Source organism: Saccopteryx bilineata, chromosome 6 (assembly GCF_036850765.1).
Source record: "Saccopteryx bilineata isolate mSacBil1 chromosome 6, mSacBil1_pri_phased_curated, whole genome shotgun sequence".
NCBI lineage: Eukaryota > Metazoa > Chordata > Mammalia > Chiroptera > Emballonuridae > Saccopteryx > Saccopteryx bilineata.
The window spans coordinates 9283945-9305838 of NC_089495.1; positions in this window are offsets into that span (position 1 = coordinate 9283945).

Below are 21894 nucleotides of genomic sequence, written 5' to 3' on the forward strand. Positions count from 1 at the left end.
GAGTCAGCATATTTGAAAACAAGATGTTATTTATTTAATTCTCCAAGATTTCTCCATTTTGTTGCTACTTGGACCTGTCTCAGTAAAATCAACCTTTTGAACCCTCTCCTGGCTGCAGGGCACACATCTCTGCAGGCTGACGACACTGGAAAGTGTTTACCCCTCCCTCCACCCTCGCCTTCCGAAGCTCCAGTAGTCTGCCGCTGTGTGGTTCCCAGAACACCGTTGGGGGCGTGCCCCTTCTGTGCGGAAAGCCTGGCCGCACAAGTGCATGGACGTCATGCATTCCTCAGCGGTTATCACGGCACTGCGCACCTACGTCCAATGACCACGTGAAATGCAGTGCTCTTTCCACCTTTCTTTGTTTCTTTTGCTCCTCATCTTAAAGTTTCTACCTCTGATACATTCTTTATTTAGTTAAGAGTCTTTTCTCCGGTACTGTCCTTGGAGAGAGCACACCAATTATATACTCTGTGATTTCCTATACGGTCTCAAAGTATTTCTTTCTCTCTGGCGCCTGCATACCACCTTGACTGGGCATGGGGTCGTCGGGTTACACGGTTTTAAATGTTCCTCCATGCTGTTCCGCTGTCTTCTCCTTTTTCCTGCCTAACGTCCAATATCACACAACAAATCATTAGTAGGGCTATGTTAGAGGAGCGACAGGACGCAAAAACCGAGGGAGAGAAGGTTGGGGGAGGGCAGAAGCAGGAGAGGGAAACTGATTTCAAGAAGCTACAGGGCTGGCTTTAAAAATGGCGTAAGGAACCATGAATCAAGAAGGTCAGGTGGCCTCAGGAAACTGGAAAGTATAAGGAGACTGATTCCTGCCTAAGAGCTTCCCGAGGGAAGGCAGCTCTGTTGGGACGTTGGTATTAGCCCCGTAAGACTCATGTCAGACTCCTTTCTGCACTGTCAGATGATAGATTTGTATTGTCTTAAGCCACTACGTTGGTGATGATTTTTCCTGTAGCAATTTCCTGACGCTCTCCGCATATGTGTATTTCTTTTTACAGGGCATTGGGGCTCGGTGCGGACGTGCGTGCCCGTTCAGGGCCAGCAGGAGCAAGGAGACAGAAAGGGGTGAAGTCGAGTCCACGCCTGGATCGGCCCAGCACGCCGCTCTGCGTCCGGCCTCTGCGCACCAACAGTCTCCGGTCAGCATAGTAACCGGGCCTTGGGGCGCACTCTGCCTTGTCCTCATCATAATAGAAAAATCTCAGCTTACTGGCATGGGGTCACTACTGCTCTGAGCTTCCCCACGGAGCGTGGAATGTCTCTGCTTTATAGAGTCTGCGGATTTCCAGGCTTTGCCCTCCATGTCTGATTGAGTTCTTCAAGTGTTTTCTCAGGGGACAGAGCCCTGAATCAGTTTTGCCTTGGGATCCAAAACATACTCAAGCTTCTGTGCATTACTTCTAGGTCAGGAAAGGCCACGGGGAATTAGAATCGGAGAAAACACAGTATTTGTTTTAAGTATTAATATAAAATATAATATTATGTAATAACAAAGTAATAATTAAAATGGGAAATAATGGGGGTAGAAATAGATCTCCGGATCATTAAATCAATTAGAAACCCAGAGCAAGGCAGAATTCATAAGAATTTAGTGATGCTCAAACCAGTGAGAATTTGCTGTAAAAAGTAAGCAATTTGTATTCATAATGACACTCTATCTCACAAAGCTAACTTAAATGAAAAAAGAAAGGAACATATAAAAGCTATAGGAAAAATGTAGGAGAATAGTATAAAATGCTGAAATAAAGGTAAGTCTTCTAAGGGTGATGCAATATTCAAAGGCCATCAATAAAAGCAGTGATATTTGACTATTTTTTATAAAAATGTATATGACAAAGAAATCATCATAATCCAAGTATAATATAAAGACTTTCCATGTATCAGTTAGAAAAAAAACAACAGCCTAACTAAAAATAGAAAAAGGATATGAAAATATAGATCACACTATAAGCACTCCAAATAAACTTTAAAAGATGAAAATGACCAAACATACTCTCATATGTAAATTAATATTAACTTCTAAAGAATATTATTTTTATATATGATTGTCAAAGATTAAAAAGTTTGGTAGCACCTGTATTAGCCAGTGTATGTTTCAAAGTCATTCTCAGCATTTCTGCTGGACGTCTAAACCTAGGGTAACAAGCGACAGCAAGCTAACATTTGTTTAATTTTGTATTTCTAAAGTCAGATTATTGCTATAGCATAGAGAAACCTCAATTTATGTTTGAAAATTGAATAAACTTAGCTAACAATCATGTTGTTGAGAACTTTTATGTACTTTATTTACTAGGCAAGGAACTATTCTAATACATGTATACAAAATTGATTGACAATTGAAACAAAAGCCATGCCAATGAACTCCCAATCATAATGTAATTAATTGTACACAGCTCTTCTGGAGCATTCTATCTGATCCAGATTTTACCGTCCCTAATCCTTTTGTCTGTGAGAAATATAAGATCACCTCGATGCAAATACATTTTTGTATTGTTCATTATTTTGATTTAAAGTGGTGTTTTCTTCAGTATAGAAATATTTTCTACTTGCAATGCATTTTCAAAACTATTTATATTAGTGAAAAATATCAGCAAGGTATACCAATTAGCAAATTCACATCACACACTATTTGCAAGTTTATTGACAATTGTAATTATTAAATTTTTTGAATAAAATCTTCTCTTTTCAAGGTCACTGAAATCCCAGTAAATTGTACCGGTAAATTTTTTCTGAAATTCACAGGTATTTCAAAATTCTGTATCTTGATGTGTCTGCATAAAAGAATATCAGCCTTAATTACTGTCATTAATATGTATAATTAAGTTGTCTTGCAACATAATTACTTTGTGATGAACCTATTTAAAAATTAAGTAATAACTTAGATCAACTCTACAGATGAGTATATTTCAAACATTAAAAAAATCATAAAAAAAACTTACTTTTTGCCTGACCTGTGGTGGTGCAGTGGATAAAGCATCGACCTGGAAATGCCGAGGTCGCCAGTTTGAAACCCTGGGCTTGCCTGGTCAAGGCACATATGGGAGTTGATGCTTCCAGCTCCTCCCCCACCTTCTCTCTCTCTGTCTTTCTCTCTCCTCTCTCTCTCTCTCTCTCTCTGTTTCTCTCTCACCCTCTCTCTCTCCTCTCTAAAAATGAATAAATAAATAAATTGTTTCTCTGCTGTGGACATTAGTCTCAATTCCAACCATGAACATATATTATAAAAAACACAATAAATGCAGGTTATAAATTTGTAAAAACTTAATATATATATGAAAATATCTTTCTAGTGAGAAGGACTATCTTGGGTTATATATATATATTTCTATGTCAAACCTTTGGAATAATTCTGGACTTCCAGATATATTCAAAATCAATTAAAGAAATAAGATACTATTTCTCTTTCCACTTTTATTGACTCACTGAAAAAAAAAAGTATCCATAGGGAGATGAAACTATATATTGAGTGGTAGATATACTCTAAAGTATAAGAGAGAGTGAGAGAACATGTGGTATATTATGATCTCTTTCCAGATATACTAGTAATAACAGAAAATGCAAAAAGGAGTCTTTTGTCTTAAGACATATCCATTTAATAGGCAAACAATGCATTAAAGAGAAAGCACTTCTGTCATTAATATGCTTACCATTTCTCCTAATGACCTTGAAGCTTAATGAAATTTACATGAAAGATTTTACAATGCCTGTTTAAAGAAAATAGTTAAAAAGATTCAGATAGCTTTATGAAATTGAATTTCACTTTGTTAAACAAAAAATTCTCTGCTCTCATCTGTAAACTGCTCCAACTCAAAGCAGTTGATAAGCAAATTCCATGTCCTTTATTGCTACATGGCATTGTACTAGATTGACAAGTGGTGCAGTGGTCTTTGAGGACTGATTTCTAAGGATGTTAAGAGCATGAACTTCACTCTTTTTAAATACCTTCTTAAATACAAGCTTCAAAACAAAGTCAATCATTGATCTAACCATTTAGAAAAAGAATGTCCCTGTGTTTGACAAAAGGGAAACACTACAAAGAAGAAAATGTGTATTAATCTAGTTTATTGTTTTCACTTAACAGAAGTAGAGGTGTAGTGTTGTAGAACAAGGAGAAATGTGTATGCTCTGTTCTGCACGGTAAATCTACCTATAGTCACTAGCAATTAAGATTAGAGGGAACTTTAGAGTTCCACATGCTGGAATTTAGAAAGACATCTACTTATTCTATTCACATCTCAAACTTTCCATGGCCTTTCAGAATATTGTGGACCTCTTGAATTTGTTATCTCCATTATACACCATGAAAAGATGATGATATCCTTGGGTTGAGAAATGCTTTGGGCATGAGAATATAAACAAAATAGGGGTTACAGACTGTCCTGAGGCAGGGATTCCCCTTGTGATTCTCAGCAGGAAATAAGACCACTTTCTAACTAACAAGAATAATCAGATTTGCACAGAAAAAAAAAAAAAAAAACCTGTTTGTATAGACCTGAACTTTACTTTTTATCCTCTCCTAATATAGAGAAAATCCAAATAAAGAGAATGGTGAATTCACATTATCTGGTACTATTTATTTACAATGCAGAAGCCACCTGTAGAAGCTTTGCTACCTGACTTGTCCACCCACATTAATTAAGGTGTTCGAAGTCAATGGACTTCTTAGGCCTCACAGTGCACAGTGTAGAAAATCACAGAGTCATGCAGTGATGGGCCACATTGTTATATGTGGCAGAGAAAAGACTGGTAATGCTCACCTGTCTATATGTAAACTTTGGATGTTTTGTTCATTCTGTTTTTAAATCTATTCTTATTTTTTTTAAAAAAATATATGTTGCATTAAATAAAATTTAATGAATGGGACTATCAAATAATAACAATTTTGGTGCGCATCAAAGGGTATTATTAAGAGACTGAAAAGGCAACTTACAGAATGAGAGGAAATGTTTGCAAATCATATCTCTGATTAAAATCCAGAATAATACACACACACACACACACACACACACACACACACAAAACTCACCAGGAATAAAAGCAACAGCCCAAGTTTAAAAAGGGGCATGGATGAACAATGAAGATATTAGGCTAAGGGAAATAAGCCAGCCACCATAGGACAAACACTGCCTGATTTCGCTTGGATGAGCCTCCTGGGGTAGATATGTTCACAGAGGCAGAGTGGCACTGTGGCCACCCAGGGTTGGAGGCAGGAAAAGTGGGGAGAGGCGGTTTCATGGGGACAGAATTTCAGTCGTGGAAGGGAAAAATGTCCTGGGATGGATGGTAGTGGTGGTTTGCACAATAGTGGGAATGCACTTACTGTCATTGAACAATGATAAAATCAGTAAAATGGCCTGACCAGGCGGTGGCGCAGTGGATAGAACACTGGACTGGGATGCAGAAGACCCAGATTCAAAATCCCAAGGTCGGCCTGACCAGGCGGTGGATCAGTGGATAGAGCGTTGGACTGGGATGCGGAGGACACAGGTTTGAGACCCTGAGGTCGCCAGCTTGAGTGCAGGCTCATCTGGTTTGAGCAAAAGCTCACCAGCTTGGACCCAAGGTCACTGGCTCGAATAAAGGATTACTCGGTCTGCTGAAGGCCCATGGTCAAGACACATATGAGAAAACAATCAATGAACAATTAAGGTGTCGCAACGAAAAACTGATAATTGATGCTTCTCATCTCTCTCCATTCCTGTCTGTCTGTCCCTGTCTATCCCTCTCTCTGACTCTCTGTCTCTGTAAAAAAACCCAGAAAAACAAAAACAAAAAACCCAGAAGTTGCCAGCTTGAACCCAGGATCATCTGACTTGAGCACGGGCTCACCAACTTGAGCGAGGGGTCACTGGCTTGAGTGTGAGATCATAAAGATGACCCCATGGTCGCTGGCTTGAGCAAGGGATCACTCGGTCTGCTGTAGCTCCCCAGTCAAGGCACATCTGAGAAAGCAATCAATGAATAACTAAGGTACTGCAATGAAGAATTGATGCCTCTCATCTCCCTTCCTGTCTGCCTGTCCCTTTCTGTCTCTCTCTCTGTCTCTGTCACACACACACAATCACTGAAATGATAAAAGTTTGTTATATGTATAAATATTTAACTTGATTTTTAACACACAGCAATTAATATTACTTAATTAAATTACTGGTGTTTCCTACTCTCATCCCACTTAAAGTGTGACCCCGAGGAGTGTTTCACACCCCTCACCCTTGTCCTCATCCTAGACACTTATTTAAGCATCTGTGTTCTTCATAGAGTAGAAAATATATAAAATTTCCTTATCTGTTTCTTCTTCCCCTAAACTCCCTGTGTGTTCTCAAGTTCTAAGTTAAAAATGGACTTCATTTGTTAGTTGTAAAATCTACGTTGGGCTCTGTGTTAAAGGAATCTATTTGTGACATTCAAGTTATTTCTTGAGTTTGATTTCTCTTCTCTCTTCTCATTCACAGATGGCAAAATTTTAATCTTAAAAGTAATTTTAGTAGAAATATATATTAAAAGTTATACCTGAAAGGTTACCCCAAAAGCTTTGAGAAATTTTACCTTAGGACAAAACACTGGTTGGCTCCTGGTTGTTAACCTGTCTGCCAATGAAGAAGAACATTTTGAAATTGGGTCTATTTACACATAAATATTGTATGGACATCGCCACATACAAGACAGAAATGATTACATGACACATTGGTAAGCATCGTATTTCAAATGCATTTGTGGAATCCCCATAAAATAATATTTTTTTCTAAATATAAAGATCCTCCCTTTTATGTTAAATACTCATGAATATATTTAACTTTAATTTTATTTAAGGATACAGAATTTTTTAGTTGATTTAAGTGTAAAAAAAAAAATTATCATGAGCTCCCTGAATTGTAGGCTCGAGATTATCATAATTGCTTAAAACTTGAGATGCTCGCTCTTGTTTATGCTGAATTATGCTCACTGCAACCTTCATGCAAAATCAGATTTTAAAATTCAAATGTCAAGAAAAGTAGAGATTCTGGGCATAAATGTTCTCTTCTTACTGGGGACCATCGTTTCATGGTCCATTCACACAGCTTTGAAACTGTATTTGCATCCTTACTTCTTTCTAAACGCTCTTTCTTCTACTGACCTTTCTCAAAATGTCTGATCTTGAAAGGGACTTTTATTACTCCATCATTTTCATGGGTCCTCCTGTAACCAGAAGGCCCATATCAACTTCCCCTTCATTTTACCTGCTGTAGTTCTATAATAATGATCTCAGACTGATCTTTTTATATCAGTGTCTTCATTTCATTTAAATTAGCTTTTTCTTCCTTACTCATCATGCACGCTGTATTAACTGAGATAAACATTTCCCCCCCCAAATATTCCCTGCTTTGTGCAGAATACGGTACCATGAATTTAGAACATTGTTAAATATTTTATTAGTAAGGAAAAATTCAAAGCATACACCAACAAAAACATCTCACTCAACCAAGGATGAAGATTTTATTTTAGTTAGAATGCCAAATGCTGTAAGTTTCTCTTTCTTTCTGATTCTTCTACTTCATTTTTTAAAATAAATTTTAAATTAAAATTTAAATATTTTAAATTAAAATTTAAATAAATTTTAAAACGGACCTTCACTCTAAAGTATCAACATTATAAAGTACCTTACTTTTGAAGGTATTGGAGAAATTTTTGAAAGAGATACCAGGGGTCAAGAATCAACTTGGATAAAATGATGTAGTTTCTCTTTTTCACCCTGTCCAGCAGGCCACCTTCAAGGCTGTGGCCTTCCTGAACTGTATCGATTTTTCTTTCATCTCCTCAGTTATAAGGATGTCCTTTTGGCAACTCCCGGGTGCCGGCCACAGCACTCAACGCTGCAGGAACGATGAGAAGTCCCCTTGTGGAACTGATAGTCCAGAGCTAAAAATATAGCTGTTCAATAATTTCGAAGGCAGGAGAGGAAAAGTTGTGCTGTCCATTCTGCTGGAAAAGCGTGGCGAGCGCCGAGGACAAAGAGAAGGGGCCCAGACTTAATCAAGGACGTGTGTGTCCCCCTCTGCACAGGACTTTGCGTGGGGGCTTGAAAGTGAGGAAGAGTCCCCTCAGGTGATCGGTTGGAGGAACGGGTGTGTTCCACACAGAGGGATGAGCATTCGCTAGGATCCCTAGGAGGAAGGAAGACACCTTTAATAAGAATCAAATGAGGCCCCTTAGTGAGGATGAGGCTAGAGTGTCTGGACACCTTGGCGCTCAGGATGACGACACACAAGAGCCTGTATCCACAGGACTTAGCACAGTTGGACCTGGAACAGTCCTACTCATCTTCACACAGATACAAGGGAATGGCACCGGCCTCGCGGGCCAATGACCTTTTTCAATACCCACATTTCCGGAACCTTATGTTCACCAACAGCTACTGAGTTTTCCCCACTTGGGGTGTACTTGAAGAACTGGTCCAAAGCCTTCCTCATCTTTGCCCCAACATCATGCTGAAGGTAGTGATGAAACGCGCCAGGGGTAGGGAAAAAAAGGCGGAGATGGGGGTTTGATGTAGGTTAATTAGGAAGAGGAGCCTTCCTTCTCAGCTTTGACAGGGGAGGCGAGCACATGAAATTCAATCCTGGAGAGACGGAGGGAGAACAGTTGCTTTATAACGTGCAAATACGTGTCAAAGTGGAGTGTATCACGTGAGGACTTTTTTATAGTAACAAAAAGTAACAAATGCTGAAAAAATATTGAAGCAAGAGATTAAGCATGCTAATGTTTAGGATTGCCTTTCTAAGAGATTTTCAGTATTCATTCTGAAACAAATGGTTTAGTGTTAGCCCTAAGTATTCAAAATTGCAGTGCTTGTATGTATTTGTACTACAAGGTGCAAAATAAGCTTTTTAAATATTTGAGCTTTAGGTTCCAGGTCTGTAACCTAGATAATCATAGACTATGGGGAGTCCGGCTACATGCTAGCAATACATCTGCAACACGCATGCATGTGTCCACACACAGTGACAGATAGATGACTGGCTACAAATGACAAGTAGGAATTCCGGCAGAGGGAGTATGTGGGACTCACCAGTATGCACTCAGGATTTTTTTTTTTTTTTACTTGGACTAAATTTTTTCACCAAATAAAATTGTGACTGAAGTATACGTTCCAGTCGGAGCAAGACCTGAGCAAGGTGAGAAGATGAGTCTTTATTCCCACTTTCTTCTGGTTCAGGGCTTCACCTGTTCCTTGTCTGACCTCTGGGGGGCTTATTATCCTTTACGAAAACGGAAAGGATACAGAGTTCCAGCTCTAGAGGAGGATTTTTCTACACTTACCAGGAAATTTATGAGAAAAGATCGAAAACATTAAGGAATGGATATATAATAGGCACATTTCAGAGACATTAAAAGGCGAAATAATAATAATAATAATAATAATAATAATAATAAATTAAGTGCATATTGTAAGAGAGAATGGTGAGCACCCTAGCGTCACAGTGTTTCTATACCTGGAGTCCTAGGAAAAAGAGCTTCAGGCTGTTGGGACTTTGGTGGACAAACCGCTGAGGAAAAGAACCCTGTTTCCAAATCCAGGCTGAGATTTGTATTGTAGGCTTTGGGCTGGCTCGTAGTTTCCTGGCTGTGTTTATTTACGCAGCTCTATTCTAGAATTATTTCCTTTTCATTTCTGCCCTTTTTAATGTCTGCCCTTAAAAGAAGAAGAAGAAGAAGGAAAAAAAAAAACCACCAATATGCAAACCGAATACAAAAACAAACAAACAAAACCCAAACAGGTTTACCTAAAAGGAAGCCCGGGAGGGGTTTGCGCGGAGGGAGCCGCTCCGAGTAGGCTCGGGGAGAATCAGAACCGGGCTCGTTCCAGCCCAGCTTTCGGGTTGAACGGGGTGGGGGAGGGCGGCAGGCGGTAAGGTCATCTCTCCCGCAGGTTTGGGAAGCAGGTAGACTGTCACTGAAAACGGTGGCACCTGCGGTCCACTGGCGCGTGCGGACTCCTGCCGGGGAGAGCGGTGGCAGCCCAGCCCGGGCGCTCCGCAGCCCGCCGGTGCCAGTGCACGGCCTGGTCCCCGCCTGCGCCCGGGGCTGCGGTCAGGGACACCCCTCGTTTCCTCCGGCGATGAGCCCGCCCGGCCGCCGCGCCGGGTGCAGCGCCGGGAGGACCGCACCTTCCCCGGGAGCGGGTGGCAGGAAGGCTGGACGGCGGACAGAGCCACCCGCCCGGCACTTAAACCGCCACTAAACACGGGCAAACTCGAGTCTTCCGCGGCTAAGCGGTGGCGGCGCGCATCGCCGCGTCCCCGAGGGGTTAGGACAGGCCGCGGGGACAGCGGAGCGGAGGCGGGCGGGTGGCGCGGGGCGGGGGCTGATCCTCGGGCCCGCGGGGGCGCAGAGGTGCCAGGCGGGAGGTGGCCGCGAGGGGCTCGCCCCTTCCCGGGCTGCAGCCCGCGCGGCTGGCGGGGTGCTCCGGCCCCTGAGCCCCTGCGCGCCCCGGCGTCCCCCGCACCGCGCCCCGCGCCCCGCCCGCGCGCACCCCCCGGCCCGCCGCAGCCTCCGCCGGGCGGTGCAGCCCGAGCACGCCGCCGCTGGAGCGACGCGGGCGGCCGCGCGGACGTGCGGGAGGACGCGGGGGCGGGGGCGGGCGCGGGCGGGGGCCGGCGCGAAGGGAGGAAATAAATAAATAAAGCGCTAACCTCCGCGCCAATAAGAGCGAGGGAGAGAGAGACGCGGCCAGAGCCGCCGGCGACCGCCCGCCCGCCGCTGACAGGTGCTCCGCGCGCGCGTGTGCGCCCGAGTGTGTGCTCGCCGGCCCCGGACCTGCGAAGTTCCAACTGAACGTGTTGCTCGCGCCGCGGCGGACGCTGCCCAACTTCGCCCGGCCAAGTGACGGGCGGTGTCAGCGCCCTCGGCGCGGCGGCGGCCGCTCGGCCCTGCGCCAGGGCGCGGCGGCGGCTCCGCTCACCCGGGAGGCACCCGCGGCCACCGCAGCACCCTCGCCCCGCCGCCTCCAGCCACGCGCTCTCCTCGCCTCCGCGCCCGCCGAGCCTCCGCCAGAAGGTAGGTGGCACTTTCCCGAGCGGGGCTGCCCTGGCGCGCCCCGCGGGCATGTGTGGCTGCCCAGAGCCTTCCCGTTCCAGGAGTGGTCATCATCTGTCAAACTTTCCCCCCGCCTGGCGCACGCCGGGGCCAGTCGCAGCCGCAGCCGCCCGCCCTGGCGGTGTGGCCCGGGTTGCCGGAGGGAACCGGGTGGGGGCGGGGTCCGCTGGAAGCGGTCTCTCCCTTCTGCTGGGTGAAGACCGCGTTCCCGAATTGGGTTCGGGTCTCACCTTCCGGGGGTGTCCTCCACGATGCGGCGCCCTGCGCTGCTGGCCGTGCTTCTCCTCCGCCCTCCTGCACGGAAGGACGTACAAGTTTGCAGGGAAAGGTACATGCAAAGCAGGGTAACTTTGCAGCCTCTTGACTCCCAGAGAGGAGTAACCCTTTCTTTGCAGTAACAGCAGCGGCGATGGCAGCGGGGACAGCGGCCTGGCCGGCGGGGGCAGCTGCACGTTGTCCCGTCCGTGACTGGGAGCCGGAGGACGAGTGCGGCTGCCTGGTCGCAGGGGGCAGCCCGGGCGCAGCCCGCGCATACGCTGCGGAGGAGAAAGCGAAGGGCTCCCTGATCTCTGGGTAAATCATGTCTGCAGAGACGTTCTTTTCCTTTGCGGTATCTAGGTGCTTCCTGGAGGGCGTGCTTCAGCCGTCTCTTTAAAACTTTTATGCATATGTTTTCTATTTCTAGATTCGGTGAACGCCCGATAGGACCTCTAGGATAAATGTCAAAACCAGGAGGTTTGGGGCGGTGCGAAAACCTGCGGTGGGGAGCGTAGTTCCTTCCAGAACCTGTATTATATCACCCTCTGTGAAGCGTCTCTTTCCTGCCTTAATATTTTAGTGACGATTGCCTATTCCTGTATATTTGGGGAAGGGTATAGGAACTTCTAGTGAAACAAAAATTAAAAAAGTCACAGTAAGTTTCTCAAGCAACGTGCTTGAGCCTTTTGAAGCCACCTGCTGAATTCGTACTGTTACTTTTGAGAGGTTACCGCTGGACTCAGGAGATGCGCGCACATCCAGCAGATGGAGCCGTGGAAACTGTGCAGGGACCTGCCTTACACTCCTGTATCCCGATTCAGTTACTGTGATGCCGAAATTGTGTGTGGAGCTCACGGCAGGAGGTGCTGGGTTTTCTTTACAATTAGAAGAAAAAAAAATCATGCCAACTGAGATATAATTGGAGTCTATCTGTAGAAACTTCAATTCTTTAAGCTTTTTCTTTTCTTCTATAAAGAATTTTAAAAATACTTTCTTGTCCACAATGGAGTCTGATATGAACCGGTCCTATGATTACATTTTGTGGGTGACTCACAGGTCATGGGAAACAGTGCAGATTGCCATAAAATGTCTAATTGTTAAGTTTGTGTTTCATAATGTTAAGATAGACAGATAGATAAACTTATTTCATGGAATAATTTACTCTTCAATTTACTTGAAATTGAAGAGGAAAAGTTGATGCATTATTATTATTATTATTTTTTTTTTTTTTTGGAATTCTGGAGAATTGCTGGTCTTCCTTTCCAAGAAGTTTTTGGGGTTTTGAGACTGCTTCTTCTAGAGCACATTATCCTACGTTCAGATAGAAGGGTAAACATCTTCAAAACTGACCTTTTTGTACTTGTATGTCATTAATTATGGTAACGATAACAAGGAGGAGAGAGAACCTCCCTTCGTACATAAGCTTAAAAACTTTCCAGGCATGCATTTGACCACTGCAAGTTGGCTGAGAAAAAAAATAGCCCATTCTGCAGACAGAACAGCAAAGACTTAAGAAACTTGAGGGCTCTGTTATGCTGTTTCAAGAGAGGGCTGTTGAGTCTAGTGTGCTCACCTCCAGTCTCCTGCTCCTTTCCTTGTGTTTTGCTGTATATTTTATTGTGGCATGCTCCACTAGTCTGCAAAAACCTAGTCGGGTCTAATTTCAATTTCATTATTTAGCAATTTAAAAGTTACAACTGGGTGCCAAACACTTGAAAGAACTTAGAGGCAGACAGAGTGCTTTGGGTAATGTCGTACCAGTAATCCTTTGAACTACTACGTGTGCTTTATGTCAAGTACACACGTTTATAAAACATATGGTTGCTTTCTAAGTCATCAGATCATTTCTTTAGAAGGGTACTTAATTGTGTATTCTGAAACTATTTGCTTTACATTCATGGAATGTTAAGGAAGGCTCAGAACTCCTTATGTTGTACGGTAACACAGTTGTCTTCCTGAAGGAGCTCATTTTATCCAGCCTGTTGCCACACAGATTGAATGATTATGGGCTTTTCTAGATTTATCACAGCCCATGCCCCTTGACACATGCCAAAACAACAGGATTTCAGTGTAAGATGCTGGGAGTTTTATGTCATGTTTATACGTTTAACGATATGAACACCAGATCTTCAATAATATCTTATCGCAATTAAACTTGTTAAATCCCTCAAGCATGATGACTGTTACTGATAATTTAGAAGTCAGCTAGTCAAGACAATGTTTCTTTAGTAGCATATGCTAGAAGGGAGTACATTATGGTCATTGCTGAGGTGTGTATACAACTTCAAAGAAAATCAAGTGTGTTCGTAGGTTTGGCCATACTCTCAATTTTGATGGAATGTTGGTAACATTGATATGATTTGATATAATATTGATATGCAGGTAGATAAACTACATTTGGAACTTTAAGAAAAATTAGTCCATACTCTCTTCATATGGCATCAAGCTTCTCCAGTTAGTTAGTAGTCTGATTGGCAGAGTCAGGTAACGTCCTATCAAAGTTGGCTTCCAGTTTAAGGAGGAAAACCAGAGAAGAGATAGATAAATAGTAGTATTAGGGCTCTTAATAACAACAGTGGTAGTACTTTACAAGGATGAATTTTAGAAAATGCATTGGTTATTAACTTTTTAATTTTCATATTAATTATAGATCGTGTATGGGTTCTTTAAAAGTATTTGTTAAAAGGGGTGTCTAAATTTAACGTAGGCCTCGTGATAATAGTTGGAGCTTGGCAATCACCAAAGGTTTGCATTTGTTATTAAAATACACTTTCTGTATGGTTTGCACCTTCAGTCCATCTTGTCTGGCCAGAGCTTTATTATGTTATAGCTATGTTAGGTAGTTTTCTTCCAACTGCATGAGAAGTAGCTACTGGCTTTAGACTTGCATATTTTTCAACTGAACTAAGCTTTTAAAATCACATTGGGATACTGAGAGTATTTTTCCCCCACTAAGTTATCTTCTAAGGGGTAAATTACATTTATTAGTCAGTGCAGATCAAACAAAAGATGAAACCTTTTTTTGTCCATGAACTTCTATCTTGTCATCAGGCAGTTTGAATTCACCTTACATAAAATAAGACTGAATATGACTTTCACTTATAATTTCTAGAAAATGCATATAATATTTAAAGCATGGATTTTATTGGGGGTTTTGGGCACCATTAGTTCTCAATTAGAAGAGAGAGTTTTAAGAAAACTTAGTTAAAGGAAATGAAGAAGTATTCTGGATAAGTGCAGCAGTTAAAAATGCGTTTTGGAATATATGTCTTATCATAAATGGTGAGAACCTCAAGATTTACTTCAAACGATATTTCCCACTTTGAGTAACACTCTAACCTTTTTTTGTTAATGATGTGTTGGGTGAAAATAACTTTATATTTGCTAACTTTTTATTTCAATCATCACTTTTCATAAAACTCTATGAAGAATTAATATAGCTTATATATAAATATATACAGTTATATACATATATATACTATATATATATATATTCGCATTTCTAATGTGAGTAGAATTTTGCTCTTACAAATGAATTTTATTTCATTGATTTTCCGAAGTCCTTTTTGAAGTCCCAGGGACTTTAGATGATTTCCTCTAAATAAGCGTGTGGGTCATGCTTAGTGCTTTAGAGAGATTTAGTCATAGAAATATGCCACACTCCTATTTACCCAACTACTGCAAAACTTGTGATTAGCCCCTAAGGAAAGCGTATTTTGTGTATTATTTATGATGTTATTTAAAGGTTAAAACCATTGGATAAGATGATAGAATTTTTTTTGTAGTGGTGGAAATCGATCTTGCTTATCTTTCTAGGACCTGTTTTTAGAAGTCACTCCTAGAAAAGGTGGATGAATAAAAAATTGGCATCAAATTAGTGAAAAATTAAGGATTTAACAGATTTGTTTATGACTGATTACAAAGCCTATCTTTCTAGGGAACAGAAGAGGCACAATTCAAAGACTGAAAGCACACTCATGGAAGAATTCCCTACCTGATATTGTGAGAAGACAGTTGTTTAATTAGTACTTACCAGGGGATAGGAATATGTTTTATAATCTTGGTAGTTCTGCAACACCCCCAACTCCAAAATAGCTGCTTTCTGATGTCTTATATGAATCTTTTAAAGGTTTTGAAGTGTTTGAACAGTTTTCGGAACCTTGTGCCTAAAATAAAGGCTGCAATAATACTGTTGGCAAGTTGAAACACGAGATAACCTTGTTTTTTTTTAACAATTCAAATTGATATTAACTCATATATACCCCCAAAATCTTCATATGACTAATTGGCTAGTAATTTTATTAAGAATATGAACCACATTAGTGTCCTATTCAACTCTCCCTATTTAGTCCAGTACTGTATCCTTAGGAACCAGCTGGTGTTTCACTGGGCTTTGGTAATAAATATTGATCATCTCTGTAACATGAAAATGTCTGATACTAATATCAGATTTAGAACATGATCTTGTAAAACAGACAGTAAAGAAAAGTGCTGTGAGTCTGTAGAAGTCACAGAACAAGGGCCTTAGGCAAGTAAGAATGGAAGCCATCCACCCTCCCAGCCTATTCCATGAGGTGGGAGCCAGGGGACGGCGAACTCCTGCTCACACCTGCTCACACCACGGCTCTCTGCCCGCCAGTGGATGCAGGTTTGCTAAAGAAACTCAATTTATACATTTTAAAAATCTACACATATTTAATGAGAACTAATTAGGGTTATAAACACTAATTCATTACTGGATTACATTACTACTTGGTATTTTTCACTTATAGGTCAACAAGTTATTCACTGTTAATTAAAGAAGAAAAACATATTTGCATTACCTATCTTAAATAAAAGGCATTTGAGCCGTTATATGGTAATATCAACTTGGGCTACTTTTGAATAATTATCTAGTAAAACGAAGAAGAATTACTTAGGGTGTTGAACACACGGTACAATGTACAGGTGACATAGTATAGAATTATACACTTGAAATCTATATAATCTTATTAACCAATGTCATCCCAATAAGTTTAATAAAAGAGAAAACATTAATGCAATTTTCAGGTATTCTAATATTTGAAATGTAAATATTTCCAAGTTTAAACTGTGATTATGTACAAAATTTAGTGCAATATAAACAATCCCATGTTTCAACAAATTTGAAAATGAGAAATGATAGACTTTTTACTGTGTATGTGTGTGTGTATGTGTTTATTTTAATTTTCTGTGTTAATTAGTATATACTAATGGCAAAATAGTATCTTCAGAGAGGATAATTCTATCCTGTTAAATACAGATTTAAAAGTTAACTGGTTATATTATTGAAAAATATGTATGCCAGTTTACCTTCCATTCCTAAGCTTTTTTTCCTGATAAGTATGATACACTTAAATTTAGAATATCCATAAGCTGGCTAAAAGTTATTTAAAAGATGAGTTAGTAAATTAAGTGCTCTGTAAATATTAGACTTCTTCCATCTTTGATTTGTTTTTATCATCAAATTAAAAATAAAAACAGTACACTGACATTTTTCTTTTAAATTAGGTACAAGACAATCCTTTTTTAGGTTTGAGACGGTTCCATCAGGGGATGTTTCCAATTTCTTTTATCTGTTGTCTTATAAAGTTATTTTACTTTAATTCTGTATAGTATGTAAACATTCCTTATGTAAAATAAGTTAACAGTATAATTGAATTAAACTCAATAGAAATACCTTGTATTCATATGTGTGATATATATAGATACTGAGTTTCAAAAATTCTGTTGTGGTTCTGTATATATCATTATTGATATTGTAGGTATCTCCTAAAATACTGGTCTGACAATTGTCATTGTGAGTTCCTTACTCACACTTTTCATGATACTTTTATATGCCGTTTAGTATTTTGCTCACTGTCTACATTCAAAGTACAGTTGATAATATTTTATTTATTGTCAACCTCACTTTACTTTGACTTAAAAAGACATTTAAATTATATAAAGTGTAAACAGCCTTGAAAATATATTTTAGTTATTTGTGTAAACTATTGGTAACTATGGCATCAAAACTAATTGAAAGCTTATTAATTTTAATATTATTATGGGCCAGTAAGATTTTCTGTGTGTTTATCATCTGTATCTGTTAGTAATCTAGTAATCACATTTTAATTAAATAATGTCCTTTATCAGTAAATTTGGGGAGCATAGTATACATTTTAAGATTTTCCTTTGAAAACAGTTAACAATAATTAATTTGAACAAAAATGGAAACAAAAATATAATGATAGGCATACATATTTAAAAATATATTTCTGTTTAAGAAAAAGTTTCTGAGGCAACCTATCCAAATTATATAAAAAAATAGAAATCTTAATATTTTTTTTTACAAAATTTGAGGAAAATACCTTGAGAAAGTTAAGTTCAGAGAACAGTGTCAATAACAGTCTTGAGTTCTTTAATTCCCGGTATTGATTTTGGTAAGATTTGTGTCCAAATTGTTATGCTAACTATATTTGCATCAAATCATTCATAACTTTATTTTGTAATGTACAATTTAACCTATACTGTTTTATACAGTATTAGTAATTTTCAAATTGGTTTTATAATTGAAGTTACAGTACTTAACAAAACCTCTCCTTTATGGACCTATTTAAATGAAAGTGTGCGTGTGTCAACAATACAAATGAAATAAGTGATCATAATGATCATTCTTTTAAGAGACAATAAAACAAAACCAAAATAAATTTGAGATTTCAAAATATCTTTGTAACAGAATTCACCCTCAAATCAGCTTTGGCATTAAATATATATACATAAGCTTATCTGTCTAATGCTCTATTTCACAGTTAAATGTTAGACCAAAAGAGTTGAGAAAAATCTAGATTAAAAACGTAATTATATGATGATGAAATTCTTTGTCTTTTCCTGTTTCTGGAGCTTGGTCATTTCATTTTTTGTTAGTTTTATTTAGAATCATCTTGTCATTAGCAACTTTCTAATTAACTTGTTAAGTATTTGCAACTTCTACATCCCTAGTTCAACCTTTCACAATGCTAGTGAAATTATGGAAAAGTTATTTTTAAATTCTTTGACAAACACAGTAAGAAACAGCATTAAGGAATAATGGTTTTTCTAGTTACATAATGTCACTTAAAGAATTGCAAACGATATATCCATTTGAAAGTCTTTTCTGATATTCTACCCAATCATGTGTTGAAAGTCTAAAAATATTTTTCATTGAGTAAGATCAACTACTTTTACTCTTATTTAAAACAAGAATAATTCTAAAAAAAATTTAGTAAGTATTGTTGGTAATATAAAATCAAAAAAATAATTCCTCATAGGCAGAAACAGAATAAAAAAAAATTCTAAAGACTTCAAATAAATGATCAAGAAAGAACGGATCAAAAGATACCACATCGTGCAAGAAATCTACACAATAGAACCTCTACCAGAAATAATGGTATCCATTCCTAGGGCAGCAGCTCTAATCTTAGGGACAGTGCTAACATATCCAAGTGACAAATATTTCTAATGTGTATGGAAAACACACAAACAGAACCAGAATACCAAGAGCAAAGTTTGGTAATCCTCATATGGATGCCGTCCCGGGAGCCAGGGGGTGCTGCTTTTGGAATGCTTAATGCAGCAGGCTTGCTGGGGCTGGTGGCCTTAGCAGCATAGCAGGTAAATAAACAACATCCTCTGATCCATGCTTCCACCAACGTCCAGGAAATCTGTTTCTTTTGTGCGTCTTCTTGAGAGAAAGAAAAAATTGGGGAGGTTCTTGCACCTTCCAGGCCTAGTTACTATTGTATTTCTCTGATAAATTGATGAATTGGTATACAGGGTTATCGTTTCTTTCCCTTGTACGTGTTTTCAGGATCCCATCTTCAGCCGTAATTAGCTCTGTAACACTGACACGTATCAGAACCAAATTCACCAAGGTGATGCCACCCCCCGGGCATGTCTGTCAGTGAGAACTTTCCATGACTAGAAACAAAACATGGGGTACAAGAGGACTCTGGCCCCTTATTCAGTGAGCATGAACATGAGGAAAACAAATAATCTTCACACACACACACACACACACACACACACACACACACGAAAGTGAAATATTGGGAGAACCAACAGCATTATGGAAGGGAACTAGTTCTAACAAATGTTTAGACTACGACATGTATCGGGGCTCATTACATGTAGTTGCACTCATAGAACCCCAATTCAAGATTTTGAATGTAGTCTTAATAATATTTACTTGTTAACTAAAATTTTAAAGATTAATTTATAAGAGAAGCTGTTTCTTAAAATGTATTGCTTATTCTATGCATATTTTTGCAACTTGCCTTTTTATTTTTAAGATTTTTCTTTATGTATTTTGATTTAGTCATTCCATATAACCTCTCTTTAATAATCCTTTATATGATAATGATTAAACCATGTTTTTAGTATTCCTTTTCTGATATCTGAGTTTTTAAGCGTATTAAAGGGCTAAAATGCAAATAAAAATTCACTTAAATACAATGCAAAACAGCTGTATGATAATATAAATATAAGTAATGTGATGTGTGTATGTGTCACATATTTTATTTTGTTTATTGTGATATGTTTATTGTCACACCCTAACATACAATTTTTAAAATAAAAAAAAATCTATGCCATTAAATATTTTTCTATGGCAGCATTGTTTTAGTGGCTGCATATTATTTTATTTTTTAAATTAAACAGAAGTTATGTAACAATCTTTGATAGTTGGATACTTCGATTTTTAAATCATTTACAAAGTAGAAGAAAACTAAATGAATTGGTGTTTGTGTCTTTGTTGACATCTAAAAGCATTTATTTAAGATAAATTCTCAAAAGTAAAATTATTACATTAAGAGAGTATGCCTGGAAGTTACTAATTTTTTGAATAATTACTATAATGCAATAGCTTTTATCTAGCCTGCTCTTAAATAATCTTATGTTGTGGTGGACTCTTAAGTAAATCATTGTTTGAAAAAAGTTAATTTGAGTATTTTATTATGATTAGACATAACACTAATTGCTTCCAGAATCTGAGATTTGTTTTTCATGCAAATCTGTGTAATGTTGGGTAGGTTATATAATATCTCTCATCTCCAATTTCCTCATCTGTAAACCAAGAAGTTTGTAACAATGCTTAAAGGAACGTTATCAGCACTGATATTTGCTATTCTAACTCTGCTTCTGTTTTTGGAAAAAAACTAATGTGTCAGAATAAAAAGAAGTCTCTATTTTCATGATTTATCAGCGTTTACTCATGCCAGCTGCAAGGTTGCAAGATTTTCTTGTCAGTTATCTTGCTGTAATATTTAATAATTGAGCCAATTATTTGGACTAAAGCTCAGTTTAGCCAGCAAGTTAACATTCTTTTTGCTTTCCTTGGGTAAACAATTTCATAGCTGACTGCATAATATTTGGAAATATAGACACATAGATAGTGGCACATATATCTGCGATTAATTACCTATGTTATTTCATCTTATTTTGCTACAGCAATAATATGCGTGTGTGTGTGAAATGTTTATAAATTCTTGCACAATTTGCTCAGATTCTATTAATGTATTTTTTAAGCTGATATTAAAATACTGTTCTAATTTATGTAAGAAGTTGAAAGGTTTTTATATATTTGTTGCAATTTTTAAATATTTCCAATCACTTTAAAATTTCCGGAAAAAAAAAAGCTTTTATTATGTTTGACTATTACTCTAGATTAAATAAATTTTAGAAGTACTTAATTCATGCCTATTAAATGAACTTAGAATTGGATTTGCCCTTGTGAGTAGCCTTAAATCCCATTAACTTTGGCAACCTACAGGAACCTGGTCATCTAGGGCCATGTTCTCCAAAATACTGTTTCCTCTCGTGCTGCCTTTTCTCTTCATGATCTGTTCAAGTGCTTTCTCTCCAGAAGCTTTTTTTGCTTTTAAGACACGCATACAAGTGTCTAGTCAATGTACTTTCCAAATTTATTCGAGGCTATCTCTATGTGGGGATTATTTTGTTATGATTGTGGAAGTTATTATGCTGTGTTTCCTTAGTTCTTCTGTTAGACACTTTGGTCCTCTAAACCAAAGTGTGTAAGAGTTTGTGTGTGTGTGTGTGTGAATGTGAACGTAGGAGCGAATGTAAGTGCATGTAAACTCTCAGAAATGGACAGTTACACAGCTTGTGCAGTTTTCACATTCCTGGTGTGCTACCCTACCTCCAAGCACTCGGGATAAACAGAGATCGTAATCTTAGCCCGTTTAGTAGGTTGATGATCCCTGTTAAGCGTGTGGTCTTCGGTAACAGAGCTTCCAGGATATGTCCTATCAACCGGATCACATAGTGTGTAAAACATATAACAGGAAAGAAAAGTTTAGTGCATCCCAATCAACTGCCATTAGCCTGCAGGTGAAAAAGCGTGTTCTTTGCACCAGTCACGGGAAGCCCTGGGCTGCATGTGGATGGGAAGGGAGAGACACCCTCACCGGCAGACACCCCTTTCCTCCCCGCGCTGTGGTAACTCTGACCGTCTGCTCCTTTCTTCTAGACTCGTCAAGCAGCGCCAGGGTT